Source organism: Lissotriton vulgaris, chromosome 2_1, assembly GCF_964263255.1.
Source record: "Lissotriton vulgaris chromosome 2_1, aLisVul1.2, whole genome shotgun sequence".
Classification (NCBI taxonomy): Eukaryota; Metazoa; Chordata; class Amphibia; order Caudata; family Salamandridae; genus Lissotriton; species Lissotriton vulgaris.
Genome location: NC_141687.1, coordinates 254,873,621 through 254,888,724, shown reverse-complemented (window position 1 = coordinate 254,888,724; position 15,104 = coordinate 254,873,621). Strand labels below are relative to the sequence as shown.

The window sequence follows — 15,104 nt, the reverse complement described above, 5'->3', positions numbered from 1 at the left end:
CCTGTGCAAAGTCGGCCTGTGCAGCGGGATCGGAGCAACAAGTGAAAGCGCTGCACATTAACGGTACCATCATTCAGTGCTGTGTGACATCTTTTTGGCATCCCGTGAAGCTGACAAGCAGGAGCAGCAGAGGCACGGAGATTAAATAGCAAACGAGGCCGCTGCATCGAATGTACTTTGACTTTCCCATAAGGTATGACAGTCTCAATGTCAAATACATTTGTTATTACAGTGATGAAGATTATTTGAGGAAACGGTTTTTTAAAAAAAACAGGGATAGTTCTTTCTCTTTTTTAAAATCAAGTACATTTTTAAAAAAAGAGTAATTTAACTGTGTAAGAAAAAAATACTAATTCCTGGCCCAGGTCCAGGGCCTTGGCCTATACCTTTTTGTTTAACCCCTGGCCCGACGCAGGCAGCACAGCGCACTTCTAGCGCCCTGGCCCCCTGAGTGTGACTTCACTAATTTCAGAATAAAGCTGAATTCTGCGAGCTCGATCATTTCAGAGCAGATAGTTCTGCATGATTAATATTTCAGCGAGTTGCCTCTTTCTCCATTTTAAATATTTTGTCATAAATATATTGGGAAACGTCATGCTACTGTGCTGATTAAAGACTGTAGCGCTGATAAATATCGCACCGTGGTTACCGTTTGTCTAGGAACTAAAATCAACCCTGGCAAATATATTTAAATCAACTGCACCGGGCCAGGGGCCACAGAGTTAGCTTGGGCAACATTTTCCGGAAAGTTTGGGTGGGTTCTCCACTATAAAAATGGGCATAGTGATGTTTTACAATAAACTTTGTTGTTCACCTTAAATGGATCAAAATATACAGAATTTGTAGCAAGATCTGGAGCGAAGCCTATGACGTTTTCCAAAAGTGCAGAGTCCACTACTTTATTACATGGGAGCTATATTTATCCTAAGCAGGAAGTCTCATGTGAGTGTACCATTGAGAAAATAAATGTGACAGGTGAAATTGAACGGAATGCACAGAAGGCAAATATTAATGGCCCAGGAGATGCCATCCCAGTTTGAAGCAGTGTTTCCTAATGAATATATTATTATACAACATCCTACACTGAAAGAAAAAGCACGAGTTTTAAATTGTGTTAGGACACAAGGCCCATCAGTGTAATCTGAAAGAAGCCCTGAAGGGCTAGACCTTATCTCGCTTGCAACGAGGTCAAAGAAGCAGATGCCAAAGGGTTATGAGGTTGACTTCTATGTTCTCGGACTTTACAAGCTGCAAGAGGCCTTTTTTCAAGGAATGACCATTTGGCCAGTACCAACTGGATATGGACTGGACCTTTTTAGTGGCCTCTGTTGAAGTTATTCCTGGCCCCTAATGGCTGTCCTTTAGGTACTCAGAGCCTTAGAGGTGACCTAGAGGAGCTTCTATAGAAACCCTGCAAAGTTGGGTCTGTGACCATTTTTGGACTTCCAAGACCTCTAGATCTGTTGGTTGTGGGAAGGGGGGGGGGGGGGGGGGGGTCCTCACAGTAAAAATGTCCATTGTATTGCACCTGCCTCTGGTAGGGTTTCAGGCTTGCCCTGCTGGAGGATTTACAGCTCCGATAGAAGTCAGGCGGTAAAACCTTTGACCTGGATGAAGTAGCTTGGTGTATCTCACCAACGCTCCATCGGGATCTCCCCGATATCACGCCTAGGTCTAGGCCGACCACTTCTATATTGCTATCATGGGTGCTTTGTACTTTTAGGTACTATTTTTACGTATCCTCTTCGCTGCGCCGGACTTAAAAAATTACACGTGTGCGGTTCGGAAAGCCCCCGGCAATCCTCCGCACATGCCCACTGTGACGTCAAATGTCCGGGGGCTGCCCAACGCATCAAAGAAGTTAAGCCTTTAGAAATTGGCATCTCTGGATCCACTTGATGAATGTTTGTTGTTTTGGTGTAATTTTGATAATTAAAACTTACTCAATTTTTCTACAATGTTTTCAGTAATTTTGTTTCATATTTTAACTTTATTACTGTGTTGATACTGCATAATTACTCCTCTGTACAATAGCCACCTTGGGGTTAAGCTCAGGTGAAATTAATGACTTTAGGGTTCACCCTGACAATTTAGTGTTATTCTTCCTTTAGGTGGGTGGCAGTTCACCACAAACAATAATCTACTACTTTCTTACAGTAAATAGGTAGGGATTGATTTAGCATTCTTAACTCAACATCTAAATACTTTGAAGAAGTATAAGGATATATTGTCAAGGTACATATATGTGGAGTTAAATATCAAAAATTCTTCCCTATAGATACCTACTTTCACAAACCTTTGGTTGTCAAAATCAGTATTTTGATATTGGTAGTATAAATCTGCCACACTGCATTTACTAGCTCATAAGGCATACCCAATTAATTGTAGAAGCTGGCCTATTTAACGTACGTTGGTGCTGGTACATACCCAAGCTCATGAGACGGGGACATATAAAACTAGATTAAATTAAACAATACAGTAGTTTGAGCTTGCTGCAAAACACTTTGTAAATCAATGTATCTGTGAAGGGGTACTGTAAATTGCACCAGTTGGTTTAATTATATTCTGAATGTTTGCGTTAGCCGTCCATGAAGTAGTGGATGATTTTATTAGTGTCCATCAGAGGTAGAGTATTCAAATGATACTGTAAGATGTATTGTTTAATTCATTGTTTTGCATACTGTCTCGTGGATAGACCCACCTCCCTTCAACCTTTTGCCCTTTGTGGCAGTCAAGCTTACCCTCTTCCTTTGTTAACTCAGTGCAGTGCGGGGAGGATGTGCATGCGACAGCTGTTGGAATGTTCTCCATCTGCCACCGCTCTATTGACATTTTACGGTTTGTAAGATGTGTTATTCACAATGGCAAAGAGACAGATGCCTGATAGTGCATACACTTCTAAGCTCACTCTCAGTATACCATTGCAGATTCAGATAACTGTATAGTCTCATCAAAGACTGAGAGCCACACTTATCAAGGTTTTGTGTCGCCCTTTTTTTTGGAGTTGTATATAGCACAACCTCAACTTGAAGGTATCAGACTGCTTTACATGAGCACCAGTTGTGTTGCAGACATACACATTCATTTTGTTAGGCACAGGGAGATTATGTGATTTGCCCAGAATCACAGGATGCTGAGCAAGGGCACTGGCAGCCCTTCGGTTCCTCCCCAGCAGTGCAGCACTGACCTAAAACATGACCTCAGGTCATATTCTGTATAAATGGGTTTTCTTTTTGTCCGGTGGAGTTTGTGTGTGTGTGTCCAACTCCGAGCAGGGTCAGGCCAGCTGAAATATTCAGAGCCAGCAGGCAGGATATGTGTGCTGCTCCCTTTGGTGGCGCTGTGCTGCTTGACTCTTGGGGGCTGTAACTTGGGCGAAGGTTGGAGTCAGCAAGTCTGCTTAAAATATATTTTTAAGCACAAGGCTTGTGCTGACAAATATATTTTAAGCAAACAACAGGGCTTTCTAGTGTGTTTTTTTGTTTGTTTAACACAACTGAGTCCTTTTGGGTTGTTTGCCACTGGTGTTGTTGCCACTGGCACTTGCCACTTAGGCTAACATGTACATTTCTGGGAGCCCTCAGTGAGTTCCCTTGACACTGGCTCAGTTGGTTCGTGACTTCTCTATTTTTTTTTTAATGTCCGGATTTCACATGAAAGGAGTTTGCGCTGGTAAAATGTGCACATTTTGCTGTTCAGCGGATGGTTCACTTCTAAAAGATGCAATCGGACCACAGTGATGGTACAGTAGCTACAGTTCCCAGTATGCAGTCTGACAGAAGTTTTCGAAAGAGTCTTGCTGTTTCATAATACCCAATTCTTGTGTGTTCTATGATGTTTTGTTTTCAATGTCTAAGGAACAGATTATCCAGCTGAATAGCATTAGTGTTTTTTGGCCTAATAAAGCTGAAAAGGCTGGGTCTGCCTTGCATCCATTACAATCTGGAACAAATTAGCTGCACAGAGTTCTCTACAGAAGGCGCAGTGTTAGGCAAATGACATCACCAATCCTCTGATGACATCACAGAGTTGATCTCTGATCCCAGCCCAAGCCCTTCAACAGCCTCCTAGTCCTACTTGCACCTAAGGGCCCAGGGGCAGCAAGGGCAAGATGTGGAAGCTAGAACTGCTACCTCACACGGTGTGAGTGTGTGTCTATTGGCTCCCTTCACATGGTCACCCGGGAAAGAGCTATCCTCAAAGTGCTAGACAAGGGGAGCTGGAAACCCTTGCACAGAGCAGCCTTCCAGCTTGTATGTGGAGGCTCTACATTACTGACTTCCATAAAGCGGGTTGCAAGCAACCTCCCTACGAAATTAGTGATAGCCTCTGAAGCTTTTGCTAGAGTTTTTAGGATAGGGAGAAGTGTGGCTCTCAGGCTACTTGCTAGCCATACCTCTCCTTGTTTATGCCCCTTCTCCTCCTCTCTCTTATAGTGAAAAGTTTTTAAAGTTTTCAGGTATGGGGCACTTCACACACTAATAGGCCCTTTAAAACATTCCGTAGTTTCTATTTCTGCTCCTGCCTTCTTCATTACCCCTGGTGCAGGGGTAGAATCCAACAAAGGCAGTGCCACACCATGAGTACCCAAGGGCAAGCCAGGGGTGGGAGCTGCTACTCCTGGCCAATGGCCACCCCTAACTGAGTTTCATTCTTACCAGCCAGAGTCTCTGAGATAAGGTACTTATATTAATTCACCTGAAAACGTATGGTGGAGATCAGCATTTGCTATATAACAAGCAATGACACCATTCAAATCATTGTGTTTTGTGCTAAAATACCAAGCTCATAACAGCAAATCTCCCAGTGACTGCCATGCAGCAAATGAACTCGAGTTCTGAATAGTGTTTAATTACCAACTCTGCATTTAAGATTTAATAATACTGTGCTTTCAAAGTTAATTGGCATAAAACCTAATTAAGTGACTTTAGCCTTAAGCATATATTCTGCATGCAAATTTCATAAAGTTACTTGGTTGGCTCATCTGAAAAAAATGCAATTGAAGATGTGAAAGGAGATGTATTATAATCAACAGTTAAGGCTCTCTGCTTAAATAAAGGCAGGAAGGCGTGGAATTGCAAGTGAACATTGTCAGAGCCTTTCCCGCACAGCCTCTGGGTACTAAGGCATTGTAGCACACAGAGCATAGAAGAAAAACAATTTGGAGCCAGACTAGGAACAAATTGTGCTGCAGTGATAAGGCGTGGTTCTGGTGTACAAAGGCACATGGATATGATTTTTAAAACATGGCACATGGTTTAATAGACTTAATATTCAAGCAGAGAATGTTGCCAATTTTGTACATATTCTTTCCAGCTGCCAATTTAAAGTTGTATGGAGAAGGAAGCTTTACATTAACCATCAAAAACACTACATCTATTATTACAAAGGGAAGTAGGTCAGGTTTCAGTATGGTTCAAGTAAGAGGGTAGAACTGATTATATGCTCAAGGTCTGTTGGGTGTTTTGTTTCTACCCTGACTACTGTATTAACGATGTATAATGATTCAACAAGGATGGCTTGAGAAATTTGCATTAGATTTAACACATAGATCCAGAAATATCTGCTTTATAAGGGTGCCTGAGTAGTTCTTCTGTGCACCAAAATATATGTTGGACATGGGCTGCCATTTTCTGGTAAAAAAAGACCCATACATTAAGACACTCTGTCATATTTTCTTCATGGACTGAAAAACAATGTAAGTAATTAATCCCATGATTGAACTTGGAAAGGACACTAACTGATGATAAATGCCTGCATTCTAAACTGCATCCTTTTCATCAGGTACCCAAGGAGATATAGAAGGAAGCTATCTCAGAAAAAGTCCCAGCACCATTAGCACATGTAAAATGCTTTTTAGATACATATTGTTCATACTGACTGCTGAGACATGGTTAGATAAGTCCTTGTCGGCCTCAGATTCCACCAAATTAAAATCTGGGTTGATCTGCTTTATTACATCAAAAAATGCCATTTTTGTTGGCTCTTAGGGCTCAGTGAATTTAGCACCACTAACCAGTGCTAAAGTGCTTGCGCTTTCCTTTCAATCATGGTAAAATTGGCTTACACCGAATTGGCAAGTTCAACACCCCAAACTCCCCCCAGTAGTGGTTGCTCACTGCGCTTGCTTGCTACACACCCATGCGGGGGCTAGTCTCACTTTTACTTTGTTCTCTCTGATTCCCGAACTGTGTCTATTTTTGGTGCTCTCTGAAACAATGTCTATGGGTACATATGACTGGGTGGGTAACCTGGTGCACCTTAAGGTCATCATCTACTATTTACTGTGCTTTGAAAGTTAATACAATTGAATACGTAAGGAAAAATGTGCTGTAAAATTCACCATTTTGGTCTGTCGTTTTCCAAAATTTTCTTGGGGGGAGAACCCCCCCCCAAACCCTCCTACAAGCGGTCTGGGTCGCTCGCTGCGCTCGCTCGCTACGCGCCGGACGGGGGCTGGTCTGGCAAAATTTGCCAGGGCTGCTTTCAGTTCCCAGTCCGGCCCTGACTCACTGGGTGGCACAATCAGTGCTGCATGCCCACTAGTAGCCTTTGATTTACAGGCCCTGGCACACCCAGTGAGATTTACTAGGGAACAACAAGTAAATCAAATATCCAATCATGGAAACACTAATCCATAACACAATTTACACAGAGGGCATATGCACTTTACCACTGCTAATCAGTGCTAAAGTTCCCAGGGTCCTAAAACCAACACAAACAGGTCATTAAAAAAATAGGAGGAAGAAGCAATACGTTTGGAGATAACCATGCAAAAAGGGCCATTTCCAACACCAACCCAAATGGCATGTGTCTATACCAAAATGCTCCAAAAGATGAAATAAAGGATGCCAGATGTTCAGCATAATCCAATCGGATGGTATGCAGATGATAAGTCTATAGTAGAAAACCATCTAGTCTTTCCTAGAATAGTAAACATTTCATTAAAGTTTGGCAATGGATATCTATCAATAGAGTTATTCAGCTCGTGAAGGTCAACACATACAACCACCGATTGATCGGAGTTTCGCACCACTACTATGGGCGCCAACCAATCTAAGGATTCAATTTCTTGAATTATTTTATTTAACAATTTTTTCAGTTTTATTTTAAACAGCATCTCTTGCAGTCAATGGTAAATTCCTAACTTAATGCACTTTTGCTTTGGACTCTTCTTAAAATCCCAACTTGGCTGTAAAAACCTCCGAATAAAAATATGGTTTGTTTCTGTGATAGGATTTACCCATACAGTTTTTTAATTTTTCCACTGGTCGAAGTTGCATGACCAATGTAGCTTAAATTAATTAAGTCCAACAAAGGTGATGCTTTATTTGCTACATAAATCCTGGACAAATCTACCTGTCCCTAAATACTATGTTGTTTATAAAAAATCTGAAAAAAAGAAAGAAAAAACAATCCACATATTTACTGTCATAACCCTACACATCTGCACTGGGTTTCTATCTGGATTCTAGATCAAAGTATTTCTCAAAATCTGATGATATCATGGTATAACAAGCACCAGATTTACTAACGTTTGACACAATCTATTTCTATCCTGAACTTGGGATCCTTTATATTAGTTTGCCTTTCCCTAGCACAATCTATAATAGTCATACAATAAGTTCTCATTATATCAGTGTGACTTCCTCTACCAAACTGAGCAGATAAGACTATTCAGTTTTAAATGTCATGTCACTTACACATACATCCATCTTGTTTACTTAATTATTACTTTCCATGCTTCTACATCAGGAAACATAATGTCCCAGATTTTGCATTTTATGTTTTTTGCAGTGATAGGTAAAGACTTGTCATTGGCAACTATTTTTTTATGTTACCTTAAACTTATTTTTAACATTTATATTCCCTCTGCTCATATACGGTTTAGTATGTACAACACTAAGTTGTTCATGTGTTAGTTTATGATATTTGCTTTTTTCCACAATACATGTCTAATTATTTTAAAGTTTTTGAATACGGTGTCATATTTCCACTTCATTCCCGAATCTGTAGTTCTGGTAAAGTGTGAAAAATCTTAGACCTTCTTTGCCGTGAAAGTTTAATATTGTGGTCAGTTTACTATCATCAGCAAACCTTACCCCACAAGATGCTAGAATGTACATTTTAAAATCAGCAATCCATTCTTCCTAGAGAGTTTCAGGTTCTTCTTGGAAGGGTAAAAAAGAAAAAAAAAAAAAAAAAAAAAAAAAGCTTCAAGAAAGGGGCGCGGCTTTCGCAGGCGCACAATCACAGTACATTTCACGCGCTGCCACATTGTCAGCCTCGGCGTTGTCACAGGAGGCAGGCTTCACGCGGATTAACCTTTCCCCATTTCTCAAACTTTGCACGTTGTCAGAGGGGGCTGCCCAAAAAAAGAGGGTCGGCGCTACGCTTTGTCAAGCGCCAAATTGACTCGCATTTCATCCCCGGACAACGTCGGGACGGGCTGCTGGTAGTTTATAATCCTATTTTGGTTCTGTGTTTGTAGGGGAAAGTTGTGTTGGGTCTTTGTTTGGGCTCGCAGGGATAATTCTGTGGGTGGATCAGCCCGTCCTGCTGGGTGGGGGATGGGGATTAACCCTTCCCCTCCCCCCACCTCCATTTGGGATCCATGCAGGGAGGGGTTAGAAACACCCTGGAACAGAGGCTAAGTAGGCCATATAGGGTCATCCAAAGGATTTACAATTCTCCCAGTCCTACAATACCTGAAAAGATATGCCCCGAGGTGGTCCTGTTGCAGGAGAACCACATTCAAGGAACACAATAAGGAGCACGAAATAGATGGGGGTACAAACTGATCGTGCATGTGGGATACAACAGGGGTTCTAGAGGGGTCAGTATCCTTATACGTTCATCCTTCCATTTTATATTCCAAAAGATTATTTATGACGATAGCTGCAGATATGGGAAGAGCAGTTATTCAACCTAATCTCACTGTATGTCCCACCACGATTACAGACAGTGCTGCTTCCGAAACTGAGGGCGCTATTACTTAAACTCCTAGTAGGCAACTTGATAATGGGAGGAGACTGCAACACTGCTCTCTCCTCTGAGGTAGACCGCTGGCCAATACGACCACAGGAGCAAACAGGGACTAATCTAAGGGACTTCCTGTCAGGCTTAGGCCTTATAGACGTTAGGAGGACATTCAACCCCACAACACAGTAATACACCTACCACTCACGTGCCCACAGCACCCTTTCTCGTATTGACTACATCTTTACATTGACACATTTACTCCAATTTTCCATGAACCAAATTACCTTGCACGTGGTATTTCCGATCATTCACCAAGGTGTGCACATTATAACCTAGGCTCCACCAATCGTACTTACCAAGGGAAACTAAATGAGTACTATATTAAAATACATCAAATCCGCACTAAAATCCACAGATAATTACATAGTAGAAAACAAGAGTACGCTAGACTCTGCCAATATCTTGTGGTAAGCCTATAATATTATACAGTCATTAGGGGACAAGGGATCTCCCCAATAGCAGGCCACAAGAAAGAAAAAAAGTGCCAAATTAGAGTTAAAAGACCTGGAAGCAAAATTATTACAGAACAATAACAATTCACTGCAACATTGCCTTCGGCTTAAGCAGAAGGAATTTAGAGATACAACCGAAGAAGCAGCCAAGGCTAAACACCGTGCAATGCAACATAATTTATATGGCATTCGGAAACACCATTGCTGGGAGACGCCGGATTCACGGCCAGGCGGAACAGAAGGTCCAGGGACATTCAGACGTTCTCTGGTGAAATCACTGAGAATTATCTATATCACGACGACTATTACGCAGAAATTTGGCCGGCATAACAGCATTAATCATTTAAACAAAAGGATTGTTCCTGTTCCGCTAAGCTAACTGATACGGCGCACGGAACATGTTTTAATTTTTTCATACAGACATAAGTGAAGATCTCAAGTTACACAGTACACAAAGATACCCTTACCGGGTTGGAATTATCACTGGTCAAGTCGAAATACAACACACGCCCTTAATAGAAGAGAGCCCTGAAGAGTCAGCGCGATCTATACTCTGACGAAACACGTGTCGGCTGGCGCGGTGTAGCTCGAGCAATAAAGAAAAAAATTGCTCATACAAGAAGAAGTGGACAATAATTTATATGGATGTATTGACCGGACTAACAACTACACTACCCAGTGTTTAAATTGAAATTGTGTGTGCATAGAAAATTGTTTTCAAAGTATAGGTGTTGTGTCGCAACATCTCTTGAGGGGTTGGGAGGGTCTCCCCTTTCCTGTGGCACCACCACCTGAAACTATTCAGGCCGACAGGCAACAGTCAGGAAGATAGAGCGCAAGTAGTCCCTGAGAATTAAAACCCTGCACCTTGGTTAGTATATAATTTATGTAAAGTGGGTAATAAGGCAGGAAAATTGATGGCCTGGTTAGACAGAAGAGAGGGAGCAGCAAAATGGAGCTATGAGATTAAACGGGGGATGGTAAAATGAGGCAAAGCAGGGAGAGGGAGAAAAAAAATATATATATTGCAAAAGAATTTGCGTCATACTATAGTCAGGTCTAAAGGCCTCACATTCGGTCACACCGGAGGGAGCGATTACTTAATTTACCCATACAAAAGCTGGTAGAGGACGATAGAGACGCCCTAGTGGTAGACATAACAGAATGTGAAATTACTCGAGCAATTGGGACGCTAAAATCCAGAAAAGTAGAGGCCCTAAGGGCATACCCATAGAACTATATAAACAGACATCGTCAAAGATTGCCCCTATGCTCCTTTGAATGTTTCAGGAAAGTCGTGGTCTGGGTGCACTAGCAACAGAATAGCTAATATAGTGGTTATATACAAATTAGGTAAACCCAAGGAAGAGTGTTCCTCCTATAGACCGGTATCACTTTTGAATGCAGAAGTGAAAATACTGGCCAAGTTATTATCAGCCTGATTGACATAGTTTAGGCACACCCTCATTCATCCGGACCAGTCCACGTTTATGCCAGGCAGAAACATGGCATTGAATTTGAGAAGATTTCATGGAGTCCTGGGTAGAGCGGCCACAATAGAAGAAGACACGTAGTGCCCTCAATAGACGCCCAAATGGAACTTTGATACCATCGAATGGCCCTTTATGTATGCGGTGCTAGAGAAGCAAGGCTTTGGACTACAATTCCTGTCCTGGCTGCAGCTACTATACTCCCTCCCACATGCCAAGGGGACTGTCAGTAATAATACATTAAGGCTCTTCGAGTTTTATGGGGAATCTAGACAGGGATGCCCGTTGTGCCCATTGATATTTGCTCTGGTGTTTGAACCATAAGCGGTCTGGATTAGTGGGGACCCCACAATCAAGGGGCTAAAATTGACACCAGACTGAGAAGACAGACTACCGTTATATGCAGATGACATCCTGTTATATATAGTAAACCCAAAGACAATCCTCCATAGGATTCTGCATATATTTGAACTCTATAGAGAGCACTCTGGATATACGATTAATTGAAGAAAATCAGTTCTATATGTCCTCTCTGAAGCCCCACCGTCCCAACTTATAGGAAGTGAGATATCTATAGTAAATCGAGGGATTTAAATACCTGGGCATTTACGTCACTAGAGATTCTAAAGTTTTTTATGAACACAACCTAGAACCCTCTCTCCGTAATCTGCATGGTGATGTACAGCACTGGAGATCACTTTCACTAATCTCTTTTGGGTAGAGCCGCACTGGATGGTACGATGGGGAGCGGCAGTCCCAGCTCTGCGTAAGTACTACTGGGCAGCCCAACTCACAGTGATCAATCACTGGGTACACTACCCTCAGGAGGACCCCGCATATAAAATGGACCGCCATTATATGCAATCAGCTGGGTACTTGAGGGCTATTTATGCAGGCAATTAGGCAGAATCCTTTCCAGAGCCAACCGCCACTACATTGAAGATTTTGAAAGAGACACTTATAGCTCTTGGGTGGAAGTGTAGACTCACTCGGATGACACTATTGTGGGATTCGACATGTCTCAGACTCTTAGGAAAGCATGGGGGATTTAGGAAGTGGGACTTGATTGGCCTCTCCAGGCTGGGTGATCTATGGGCAAAGGGGGACATTAAATTGTTCGCAACACTACAGCTAGAATAGCAGTTAGCACCGTCAAAAACCCTTAGATACCTGCAAGTGAGACATATTTTAAGGGCTAAAATCCCAAGGGAAAGAGGGTTCCTGATTCCTCTCCACTGGAAGGAAGGGTACTTGACGAACGTCTTGAGAAGGAGATGTCTTTGATAGATCGTAAAATTATGATTCATTCAACAGATCCTTTCTGACCCTACGGGCCCGTTGGGAACAAGACCTAGGGCAGATGGAAGAAGAGGACTGGATGGAAGCTCTAGCCTCGCCCCAAGGAAATAGCCATGAGATCACGGTTTAGGTGGATACGATTAAGAGTATTCCATAGATCCTATGTCCACCCTTGAGCACAACGTTGGTAAAAATGGTTAAACCCGATCTCCCAAGTTGTATTAGGAGGTGTGGACAGGAAGGTTCTTCTTTCATATATTGGGAAAAGATGATATCTTGCATGTGAGAGGTACACATTGCAGTGATGCAGAAATCTGTACAGTGGTGTCTCCTAAACATCTGGAGCGAAACAGACCTTACTAGTATGGAACACATTTGGGTACCATTGGGAGCAAAATATTGAAAGGGTACGAGGTGGCCAAGCGTCCCCAGAGTTGACTGACTGGAAAAATTTTATGGATTGGTGCATGATAGCCGAAAAAAATGAATATGAAAGTAGGGGCTGTCCAGGTAAATGGACTAAGGTTTGGGGGAAATGGAACGAATACAGAGGCATGATATGTACACCAATACCACCATCAAGGCAAAGGAACCAGATGATAATGGACTGAGGTGTGAGGGGGATTGTGATCAATGATATCCTGGAAATCTATATTTCGGCTGAGACTTCTTCGGCTTGGTGTTGCCTTCATGACATGTAACACAATACTGAAAGTCTAGTGACTAGCTCATTGTTGGTTATGAGTTTTCTTGTTTAAATAAAAATATATATATTTTTTTAATTCTGTGGGTAGAACTTGGGTGGGACGGAATGCAATGTAGGTTTCAAGAGTGGCAGTTAGTCTGTTGCTGGCTGCCCCGCTGGCTGAATGAGACTTACTTGGATTAAACTCCTCAGTCCTACCTTGGCTCCTGTCATCTGTAAAGTGCTACGCCCTGCAAGTGGTCACCGCTGTCATGCGAAGAGGGAACTTGCGGTGTTAGTGCTTCAAAACTGTTTTGCCTTGAGTCATATTATTCAAATATATTATTCAAAAGAATCCATACATCGTGGCTTCTTTTATACAGACTCTAGGTGTGTGTGTGTGTGTATTTATTCATAAATCTGTGTGTATGTTCAATTCCCTGAATGGTTTCCTGGTTTGCAATGTTGCTTGGCAACCATACAGTCAATTTACTATGCGTGTAAACGTGTGACGCTGCACATCGCTGTAGAAGTGTCTTGCATAGATTAACAGGAGGAAGCAGCTTGGAGTGAGAAGGCAGTGTGACAAGGCAACGCTGAAGGTAATCAGATCACGTGCATTGACAAAAGAAAGGAGGCAGCCTGGAACGGCGCACAGAAGCACATGTGACAAGGTTCTGTTGAAAGTAAGCAGATCGTGTGCTCACCGTTGAAGGTTTGTTGGAGGTTAGTGCAGACGACATTCATTCACTTAAACTTTCATTACATACACGCATATATCCGTTTCAATAAAATACAGTATATCCACTTATAAACATACCAATTAAATATGTTGCACAGTCCAACCTACTAATTCGAAATAGTGCAAATAGTTGGATCTTCCAAACTTGTCATTATCTAGACGGGTTTTCAGCAGGTATAGTTTGTGAATGGTTTCTTTAGAATGGTATAGTCATAAGGCTGCAGGATTACAGAAAGTAACTGACCTTTAAAAATGATCTTTTCCTTATGAAGTTGTTAATACGTTCGTTTGACGAGCAGCACGTCACCACTTTATGTTCTTTATTCCTCTTCCTGTCTCAGGATACATAAATTGTATTTAAACAGGTTTATTCCAGGGGGTCCTGCAAGCAACATTAGCATACAACTGCTTTATACTCACAAGAAAACAACTGGTACCATCGTGACTTATATAGTGTTGGGCACCAAAGACTTATCTGGAGAAAACACATACATTGCAAAAATAAAATACAAACCCAGAACACAAATCGAGTAAAAGATGTGGCTGACTGAGGACTACGTTAATTAAACCATTTTAGAGAAACAATGCAAACCTGAAGTCCAACACTGGACAGCGATTAGGAGTACAGGGCAAGAGTTGTGAACAGACCGTGAAAAAAGAGCCACTTCAATAAAGAACAATAGAATCTTAGCTTATACTCAGATAATAGGTCAGAAGGAAGCAGTAAAATGGAGTGCACGGACTCGATTTTCACGCTCAGAGTTTTCAAGTATCCAATTTAGAGTTTGCATCTTCAGAATGTAGTCACGCAGGTATTAAAAGCATGAGATTGGTCAGTGGATAATTTTGAATATCCCAGACTGAGAGAACAAATCCTGTCCATAAAGAAGACCTGCTGTTTACACAATAGACTATACCGACGGAAACAGATATAGACTAAAATTCCTATGAATAGGGGAGGTGTCAGCTTAGAGGTACAAATCATCAGTATGTTATTCAGCCTTTAGCTGGACAATTTTTTGCCTCAGCAGGGTCTCTCTCACTACCACATGTAAAACACAATTTTCTTATAAATACATGTTGTTTCGTATTGATCTCCCCAATACGTTTCACCTTGCGAGTCTGATCATTAAGTGTTCCAATTCCACACACTTTTTCCACGTATAAATGGTGTTTAGAAGCAGCTCTTCCCAACTCCTTTACATATCTAGAAGTACTGTATGCATTTGGCAATTACAATAGGTTTTTTCCAAAGTAGGATCCTTTAAATCAAGCAGCTTCTCCTGGATTTTGAGATAAGATCATCTTTTAATTATTTGGTCTCCCATAATCTCATCTCTCAGATCTTTGAATTTTCATGTTGCATGTCCTTAATATTGTGATATACTGTGCAA

At 41.7% G+C, this 15,104-nt stretch overlaps 1 protein-coding gene across 8 annotated transcripts in view; it reads right to left on the bottom strand.

The window, feature by feature from the left end:
* Positions 1–15,104, bottom strand: part of SYNRG (synergin gamma) — a 515,412-nt gene that overhangs the window by 454,117 nt on the left and 46,191 nt on the right. For 2 of the 8 annotated variants that reach the window (XM_086954878.1, XM_086954881.1), the window contains exon 2: positions 13,955–14,042. The exons of the other annotated variants lie outside the window; for them this stretch is intronic. The gene's annotated coding sequence lies outside the window, so the exon portion shown is untranslated. The remainder of the gene's footprint in view (positions 1–13,954; positions 14,043–15,104) is intronic. 8 annotated transcript variants of the gene reach the window in all.